General features: G+C 45.5%; 1 long non-coding RNA gene across 1 annotated transcript; it reads left to right on the top strand.

The window, feature by feature from the left end:
* The first annotated feature begins 210 nt into the window (after nucleotides 1-210).
* LOC309384665 lies at nucleotides 211-3584 on the top strand. The gene is made up of 2 exons (XR_014174099.1): nucleotides 211-3200; nucleotides 3339-3584. It is a non-coding gene; the product is annotated as an uncharacterized lncRNA (long non-coding RNA).
* Nucleotides 3585-9792: the final 6208 nt, after the last annotated feature.

Raw genomic sequence — 9792 nt, 5'->3', positions numbered from 1 at the left:
TTCTGACCAGAAGGTAGGAGAACTGGAAAAATGTTGATGCAACCACAGCAGCTGGAAAGAGGAATGACTCCAGAAGGAGCATTCTTAGAGCTGACTTTGTGGTAGTATTGGCAGGGGGGGAAGAGAGATACTAAGGCAAGAGGGTCCAAACTTGGGAACTTTAAGACTGGTGGACTTCAACTCCCAGAATTCCCCAGCCAGCATGGCTGGCTGGGGAATTCTGGGAGTTGAAATCCACCAGTCTTAAAGTTCCCAAGTTTGGACACCCCTGTACTAAGGCATGTACTTCCCCCAAATTGGGCAGGGACCTGTGCACCTGTTCAATTGGCTATCCCATTTATCCTGCCATTTGGGGGAGGAAAAAGATATGGTAATAAAGGAGCATAAATAAAGTAAAAAGATGGGCTAGGGACCTCCATAGAGGATGGAGTGTACCTGGATGCCATGGGGGGGGGGAGGGTGTCTCTAGTGGAGACCCTGATGAAAATAAGCAGATTGCTGCTGGGTTCGAATCATTATTTTGGTGGGTGACTCTGTCGTTCGTAAACAAAATTGGAATTGTGGCGGTTTCTAAAATAAATGCTTATAACATACCTGCGGGATGGAAAAGTCACCGCGGACGTTGATACGAGATAAGCAGCTGACAAAAAAACCCGCAAATAGAGGAAACGCAAAAGAGAAAATAGAGCATATAGTTAAACTGTGAAACTGAAAAATGCGCACAGGTGTTGGGGTATATTGTCTATTTCCACTATAGTCACTGCTTTAGGGGAAGGGGGGAGGGAGAGGTGCCCTATAAGGGAGAGGCATTTTGATGGAATGCAGTGCCCAAAAAAAAAAAGCACAGCTTGTGTAAGGGGATAGAAAGCTGATGCACACTTCGTTGTGGGTCCACCTTGTGTGCGCCCCGTGTTTGCAAATATGTGAACTCTCTCTTGCTTTCTCCCACGTTATCGCCTCGGGTAGTTCCATCGGCGAAGTAGTTCCGTTTCTCACGGCTGTAAACAAGAATGTCGAGGGGATCAATTCTATCTACTATTGTTGTGGAAATTGAGAACTCAAAGACCAGCTCTTTGCAATGCAAGAAAGTTTATTGCGCAGATTCAAACAGCTCACAGCATATGGGGGTTTGAACCCCGAACAGTCTCTATCAACAATCCTATATAGTCATTTTGACGTAAGCATATACGTAGGCATATATTTGCTAAATTGGTAAAAGGGAGAAATGGAAAGATACAGAAGAGGCCAAGAATAAAAATACATTATGGAACATTAACATCTGCTAGAAAAATACGGAACTATCCCCTGTCCTAGACAGATAACAGGATACACCCCTCATGATCTGTCTGAACATAAGATAAAAATATAAATGTCTACAGCTAAAAATATAATGTCATGCCCCAGTGATTTCACCCTGCAACTGTTTGCAACTATCTTTTTCCTTGACCAGTCTTTGCTTTGTTATAATGAACCAAAGTTTGAACCAAAATTCGGGGCCTGTCTTCCCTCCTTCCTTACTATAACTCATAGAGATTTACACAAGGGATGCTGTAGAGGGCATACAGCTGCACAATTAGATGCCACCTGGGAAAAGAAGATGCCACCTGGGAAAAGAGAATGGCTCTAGGCATGATGTTGGGGGAGAAAGGAGGAGTGTGTGTAATGCTAGGAGGTAGGTTTTATTGTATTCCATATGCCACCACACTTGATGGGACAATCACCAGGGCCTTACAAAGTCCCACCACTTGCCTAGCAGAAGAATTGGCTGAGAACCATGGGATAGCTCTAACAGGCTGGCTGGATTCATGTTTTGGGAAAAAAAACATGGTTGTGTTGTTGTAGAAAAGAAGGGACTAGGCCAAGCTCTTCATTGCAGGAAAGGTTTTATTATGCATAGGTTCAAACAGCCATAACATAGCAAATCGTTTGAACCCCCGAAGGGTTTACAAAAGCATACTCTTATACTCCAAATTGCGTATACATTATCTGGGTGTTACCTTTGACACATGTGGTCCTAGGAGGAACTGAAAAACGCCTGGTCCAGACATTTGGTTCATGATAAGACAAGAAAAGGGAATTACATGCATCTCAAGGATTGTGCAGACATTATCATATTCTATCCATGGCATTTGGGGTAGAAAGCAGAAGTGAACAACGGGATGCCATCCGTCTGGGTCAGTTTGCACTGCTATAGATAAAAATACCATATGTCATCTCAGCAACTCCTTCCTGGCAGAAGGAGGAACTTTAGCCTTGACCAGAGTCTGGGGCCTTTAATATCAAGCTTTTTTAGCCTGAACCAAAGTTGTGGCCTAGCTCAGTGTGAGGTGCAAGACAAGAAGTTGTACACTTTTCCACAATATTGACTAGCATATTGCAGGGGGACGGTTTCCACTTATTATCCATCACAATAGAAGCAGAAAGAGTTAATTAAGTTTGACCCAACAAGGTAGTAAATAAATACAATCTAATAGGCTGCAGTTTTCCATCAGGTAGACTGGCCTATTGCTTGTTATATATTACCGTATATTCTTTGTTTGCTTGCCTAGAGTTAGCATTTTAAAAGTATAGCCACAATATTGCATAGCATAGCTAAAGCACAGGTCTGTTGGGCCGACGTGTCACCCCCTGGACATACCAGCTCCTGGCTTGAGATAGTCCCAGGTATGGAGTAGTTCCAAAAAACAAGATAAGGGGAATGCCAAGACAATGACAACCGAAAGGAGTTGGAGGGGATGGGTGCTTAGCAACACAGATCTAACTAATCCTAAAGTTTAGGTAGAATACAATATAAGATGTAATCTATAAGGTAGAGCACCATGCAGCTTATGAAAGACGTATTATACATTTATATAAGATACTGTATATCCATCTGTTTAAAGTTAGTACCTTAACATATAGCCACAATTTCCTGCAACGGGGGCCTTTTCCCTCTTTTTTAATCTTTTTGCTCCAGACTAGAACTGACAGGGATGCCGAGCAATAAACCTGTTATCAGTAACAAAAGAGACTAGCCAAGTCAGGCCTTGACTGGGGCAAGAATGCATATCCTCCTCTCTCCAATGTTGTTTTTACGTAATTAAGCTGCTCTCTTCCATGTGGCTTACGCTTAATTGGTAACCGTGCTATAATTCTTGCCTAGCAAGGTACCTGATCAAAGGGATGAGATATGGGGAAGGGGCGTTTGATTGTTTAGCACAGTGTTTCTCAACCTTGTCAACTTGAAGATGTCCGGACTTCAACTCCCAGAATTCCCCAGCCAGCAGGCTGGGGAATTCTGGGAGTTGAAGTCCGGACATCTTCAAGTTGACAAGGTTGAGAAACACTAGCTTAGCAAGACAATAAGGGCTTAAGTAACTTTATACATTTAGGGGTAGTAGTAGATGAACAGGCGTTCGGAAAGCATGGGACTGAACCAGGCCTATCCACTGGGCCTGGCTAGGAAGGACTCGCGGCCGGTGAGAGGGATGTATAAACTGTGCTGAGATCTGTAACTTGAGGTGGGCTTCGGTTGCTGTGCCAAGCTGAAGCCCCACCAGCTCTTTGCAAACAGCTTTTCTTAATAAATCTTTACTTCTGGTTGAGCCACGTATTGCGTGAATTTGTTACGCACAAATTAGGTTAGGAAGGTGTCAAAAAAAGCCACCGTGGTGTTTAAAAAAAGAAAAGAAAAGAATTGTAAGAAAAGCAAGAATAGCTAAATGTTGTCTTTGCAGCTTTCGTAGATTTTTAAGGACCAAGGAAGCACTAAGAATGTGGGACGCGATGGCCCAGGGGCTAAGAGGCTGAGCTTGTCGATCTGAAAGGCCGGCGGTTCGGCGGTTCGAATCCCTAGCGCCGCGTAACGGAGGGAGCTCTCATGACTTGTCCCAGTTTCTGCAGTTCAAAAGCATGTAAAAATGCAAGTAGAAAAACCACCTTTGGTGGGAAGGGAACAGCGTTCCGTGCACTTTCGGTGTTGAGTCATGCCGGCCGCATGACCACGGAGAGGTCTTTGGACAGCGCTGGCTCTTGGGCTTTGAAACGGAGGTGAGCACCGCCCCCTAGAGTCGGGAACGAGTAGCGCATATGTGCGAGGGGAACCTTGATCTTTCAGTGCTATAGAAAGTTAGCACCCACCTCCCTCCTAGAAAAATGAAATATTCTAGGAAATATTAAAAAGGCAGAATATTATATGTCCCTGGATGAGAAAAGCACAAACATGTTTTTAAAGGCAAGCAGCTCCCTGCCACCCCCCACCCCCAATCCTTCAGGTCCAGGGTCATGGGATTAAGACATGGCCCTCAGGAGATGGTAGGATTAGCCCTCTACCCATTTCACCCCATGGCACCTGGGAAGAGGATATCATCCAGCATGGCTCAAGCAAGCCTGGGACATGGGGCAGCCTAAGGAGTGAGCTAAGACCCCCCACCCCTGGGAGTCTCACAGCCAATGGGATACATTTCTTACACAGGAACAGGAAGCTCATGCGCTCCCCCCCCTATGGCTTCAAAGTATGTGGTCCTGTCCACCATTAAAAAAAACCATCTTTCCAAAGAGCCTCCATGTTTCCCGTGTCTTTCTCCCCACTTGGGAGTGAACTCAGATGGACACGTCTTCCAACAGTACTCAGAAATGCAATAGGACTTTGAATGTTACGAAGGCGGCTTCAGGCCGAGGGAATGAAATGCTCTTGAAATCTATTATGGGGTGTGACTACTTTCACCAGCCAACCTCTCCTTGCAAGAACCTCTTTTGCAATAACAGTGCTTGCTGCTTCGCTTAACGACCCTGTCCGATTTCTGACGAGGGAGTGCCTTTCTCACCACTAGGGAATTACGCTAAAGGCAACTAAAATGAACAAAAGAGAAGAAGTAAAAAGACCGTTGTGAAGACCATTTTTGGAACATGGAATAAGAGTTGGATGGGACTCAGCTACAGAATAACAGAGTTGGAAGGGACCTTGTAGGTCATCTAGTCCAATCCCCCGCCCAAGCAGGAGACCCTACACCATTGAACAGATTAACAGAGTAGAAAGGGACCTTGTAGGTCATCTAGTCCAACCCCACCCAAACAGGAGACCCTACGCCATTGAACAGATTAACAGAGTTGGAAGGGACCTTGTAGGTCATCTAGTCCAACCCCCACCCAAGCAGGAGACCCTACGCCATTGAACAGATTAACAGAGTTGGAAGGGACCTTGTAGGTCATCTAGTCCAATCCCCCGCCCAAGCAGGAGACCCTACACCATTGAACAGATTAACAGAGTAGAAAGGGACCTTGTAGGTCATCTAGTCCAACCCCACCCAAGCAGGAGACCCTACGCCATTGAACAGATTAACAGAGTTGGAAGGGACCTTGTAGGTCATCTAGTCCAATCCCCCGCCCAAGCAGGAGACCCTACACCATTGAACAGATTAACAGAGTAGAAAGGGACCTTGTAGGTCATCTAGTCCAACCCCACCCAAGCAGGAGACCCTACGCCATTGAACAGATTAACAGAGTTGGAAGGGACCTTGTAGGTCATCTAGTCCAATCCCCCGCCCAAGCAGGAGACCCTACACCATTGAACAGATTAACAGAGTAGAAAGGGACCTTGTAGGTCATCTAGTCCAACCCCACCCAAGCAGGAGACCCTACGCCATTGAACAGATTAACAGAGTTGGAAGGGACCTTGTAGGTCATCTAGTCCAACACCCACCCAAACAGGAGACCCTACGCCATTGAACAGATTAACAGAGTTGGAAGGGACCTTGTAGGTCATCTAGTCCAACCCCCACCCAAGCAGGAGACCCTACGCCATTGAACAGATTAACAGAGTTGGAAGGGACCTTGTAGGTCATCTAGTCCAACCCCCACCCAAGCAGGAGACCCTACGCCATTGAACAGATTAACAGAGTTGGAAGGGATCTTGTAGGTCATCTAGTCCAACCCCGCCCAAACAGGAGACCCTATGCCATTGAACAGATTTAACAGAATCTGAAGGGACCTTGTAGGTCATCTAGTCCAACCCCCCACCCAAGCAGGAGACCCTACACCAGTGATGATGAAGCTTTTTGTTGTTGCATGCCAAAAGCACCCGCCTGCGCCTGCACCCATAATGAAATGTGTGTGCAACAACCTCCCGCGCCCAGCCACCCCTGCGTATGCACATGCCCCGCTCCGAGCTCCCTGTTTAAAAATGGGCCACAGTGGGGGCATGCCGCCTCCCCATGCGCTCCCCCTGTGCACGGCCCTGCCCCCACACACGCAAACCCCCTGCCCCCACACATGTGCACACACCTGTGTGCTGACAGGGCAATGCCTTGCGTGCCCTAACAAATGGCTCCATGTGGCACTTGTGGCACGCATGCCATAGATTCGCCATCACGGGTGTGGGGTCTCCTGCTTGGATGGGGGTGGACTAGATGACCCACAGGGTCCCTTCCAACAGTTAATCTGTTAAATTCTGGTTAAGACTGCTTTTTAGCCTCCCAGAGGCCTCTGAGCGTAGCTCCCACGTACAATTCTCAAGCTTCAGCCTCGCTCACGAGATTAGAAATATATATAACGTATTTCCTTCATGGGCCAGCATGTCTCCTTCCAATGCTGCGAAAGGAATAAGTCTCTGTTTCCCACAATAGCTTGCCCCTCTCCTCTCTGTGGCAGCCCCTCAAACGTTGGAAGGTGATTTCCTGTCACCCTGGTCCTTCTTTTCCTTAAACTAGACACCCCCAATTCCTGCAACCGCTCATCCTATGTTTTAGCCTCTGAGCCCCTAATCATCTTGGTTGCTCTTCTCTTGGGACCTTGAAGGTCATCTAACAAAGAGGATTAGGGGACTGGGGGCTAAAACATATGAAGAGCGGTTGCAGGAACTGGGTATGTCTAGTTTAATAGAAAGAAGGACTAGGGGAGACAGGATAGCAGTCTTCCAATATCTCAAGAGATTGCCACAAAGAAGAGGGAGTCAAACATATTCTCCAAGGCACCTGAGGGTAGAACAAGAAGCAATGGGTGGAAACTAATCAAGGAGAGAAGCAACTTAGAACTGAGGAGAAACTTCCTGACAGTTAGAACAATTAATCAGTGGAACAGAAATTGCCTCCAGAAGTTGTGAATGCCCCAACACTGGAAGTCTTTAAGAAGATGATGGAGAACCATTTGTCTGAAACGGTATAGGGTTTCCTGCCTAGGCAGGGGGTTGGACTAGAAGACCTCCAAGGTCCCTTCCAACTCTGCTATTGTATTGTATTATTGTACTGTAATCCAACCCCCCTGCTGGAGCAGGAAATGATTTCAAGCAAAAGGGTTATTTCAGGTGCAAAACTGGCATTTTACACCAGCTGGGTTCACCCAACAGACTCCTATTGATTGAGTGAATTGATCCATTCCCCCCCCCCCCTCAGCTCTCCCGATAGGTTTGAGCCTGAAACTGACCAAAGGAGTTGGATTCGGACCGCTTCCCAAAGCACGAAAGGAAAACTGGCCAAGATCATGTAAGGTCCCAGAAGGTTCCCCGAGCCACTGAGATGCCAAAGAGAGGGAAACTCCCAGAAGAGGCTTGCAAAAAGTATCAGTTTTTCATTTATGGCCAAAGTAAAAAAAGACTGGGTGAATACACTCGTTGGGAGGAATGTCCTTCAGGTTCCAGTCCCTAGTGGGGGGAAAAGACACAGGAAACATGGAGGCTGCTTGGAAAGATGGTTTAATGGTGGACAGGGTCACATGGCTTGAGCTCCTGAAGAGAAGAGGGGGATCAATGCTTCCAGATGTTGGGTGAAGAAGAAAAAGAGCAGAAACACTGAAAGTCCCTGGTTTTATGCCCTCTCTAGTCTTTGATCTTGAGCTTGCATTCTGATTGGTTGTCAGGCTCCCATGGGGCCATGCAGGGTCAACTCTCTAGGCTGTGTTTTGAGTCCAAGTTTGGTTGAGCCTTGCTTCTTCCCAGGTGCCCTGTGGTGAGATGGGTGAAGGGCTAATACTATCATGCCTTAATCCCATCACCCTGGAGCTGAAGGGGGGCTCTTTGTTATGTAGAATGGACTGCCTCAGGCCTTTTAATAGCCCATTGACAAAGGTGGGGGCCATTAAGAGTGAGTCTGTTTCCTACCTAAAAACATGTTTCTCCATTTCTGATCCAGGGAAATAGAATATTCTGCCTTTTTCAATATTTCCCAGCATATTTCATTTTTCTAGGAGAGGGGTGGGTGCTAACTTCCTACACTATATCCAAAACATACAGACAAAATGGATGTAAGGAATAGCCACACACCCCTGCGAGAGTGACTCAAGAGTATTATATACATTTTATGCCGTTAGAAATAAAGTTTCCTCTGTCCACCTCTTTTAGGATTTATGAGGCAGGAAAACTCCCTAATCTGGTTCCTCTATCTATGGGGCCTGATATTCCTGGGCAACAGTTTCATCTATATTTTCAAGGATGTGCCTAGCTTTGAAGCCAAGAATAGAAGCAAGACCCAGCAGCGAGATAACAAACTTTGCACTAATGCCAACCAGTATTAAGGTTACAATTTACTAAATTAGGATTAGATCCTAAGAACTCATTTCTGACAGCATACAATAATGCAAGCAGGAGCCAATAACAAAGCTCATTTCATAGCAAATGATTTCTAGCAGTATATCGTATCAGAAACAAACAGCAAATATTGGTTTAATCCGTAACAAGTACATAGTAGTGAGGCAGGACATAAAGTGAAACAGGACGTAAGTCTGAGACGAGACATGAAATGAAGCAAGATAAAGAGAAGGAATACTTTTTAAGTCTTGTAGACAAACGGGAAGATGAAGTGTCGAACCTGAAACTCACACCTGCCACATGTTCAGTTAAACTTCAGTCAACCACAAATACTTTATTGGAAACTTAGACGCTTCTTTGCAAGTCAACTGTGACCTTGATCTACAAAGAGGAAACAAGATGTTTATCTGCTTCTTGCATAGTAATAGCAGTTTATAGATTATGTGACTAATTAACACAGACAAAGCATATTTCGGTGTTTGGCTGTTTTTGAGGAACATATAAGAAAGTTGTTCAGATGTTTAGATGTCTGCTCTGGTTATCTTGCTCTGAACCTTGGTACCAAAATAAAGCTACTTCTTTTGATCCCGATGTCTGAGTCCATTTTCTACAACATGATGAGAGAAATAGGATTATTCTTGTAAAAGAAAAGGACCCGAGTGACTTCATATTTGAATTTTTCCTAACCTTAGCAGCACATCTGTAAAGCTCTAAGGTAAGTGACTATGTAAAGGGTTTGTTTTGGGAAAAACAAGGCTATAAAGTTGATTGGGACATAGGAAGGCAGGTCAGATTGATATTACGTGGGACAATGTCAGGAAGGGAAACTGCCATGATGAGATTGATTGTCTTGTTATGGGGAAAAGAGGTCAGCCAATGGCCAGTTTGATTCATAAAAGCAAATAGCCAATATTAGTTTGATTCGTAAGCTACTTCAGTATAGCTAAAAGTCTGTAGAGATTCTCAGTCATCCAAGGTCCTGGTTGTCCCAGAGGTGCTTTTTTTCAGGAGGCATCTGGACTTTTTCTTTTTCTTTTGAAGACGTTTCGCTTCTCCTGCAAGAAGCTTCTTCAACTCTGACTAGATGGTGGGGAAAGGAAGGATTGATACTCCTTGCGGACAGCTGGTCATTTGCATCCTTTGAGAGAGTTGTTAAGACCGCTTGGAGGTTTATCTGTGTCTTCAGGATCACCTGAGTAGTTAAACAAGAAAGTCCAGATGCCTCCTGAAAAAAAGCACCTCTGGGACAACCATCACCTGGATGACGGAGAATCTCTACAGACTTTTAGCTGTGC

This window comes from Natrix helvetica (assembly GCF_964273705.1).
Source record: "Natrix helvetica genome assembly, chromosome: 1".
Lineage (NCBI taxonomy): Eukaryota > Metazoa > Chordata > Lepidosauria > Squamata > Natricidae > Natrix > Natrix helvetica.
This window is presented reverse-complemented; position numbering and strand designations above follow the sequence as displayed.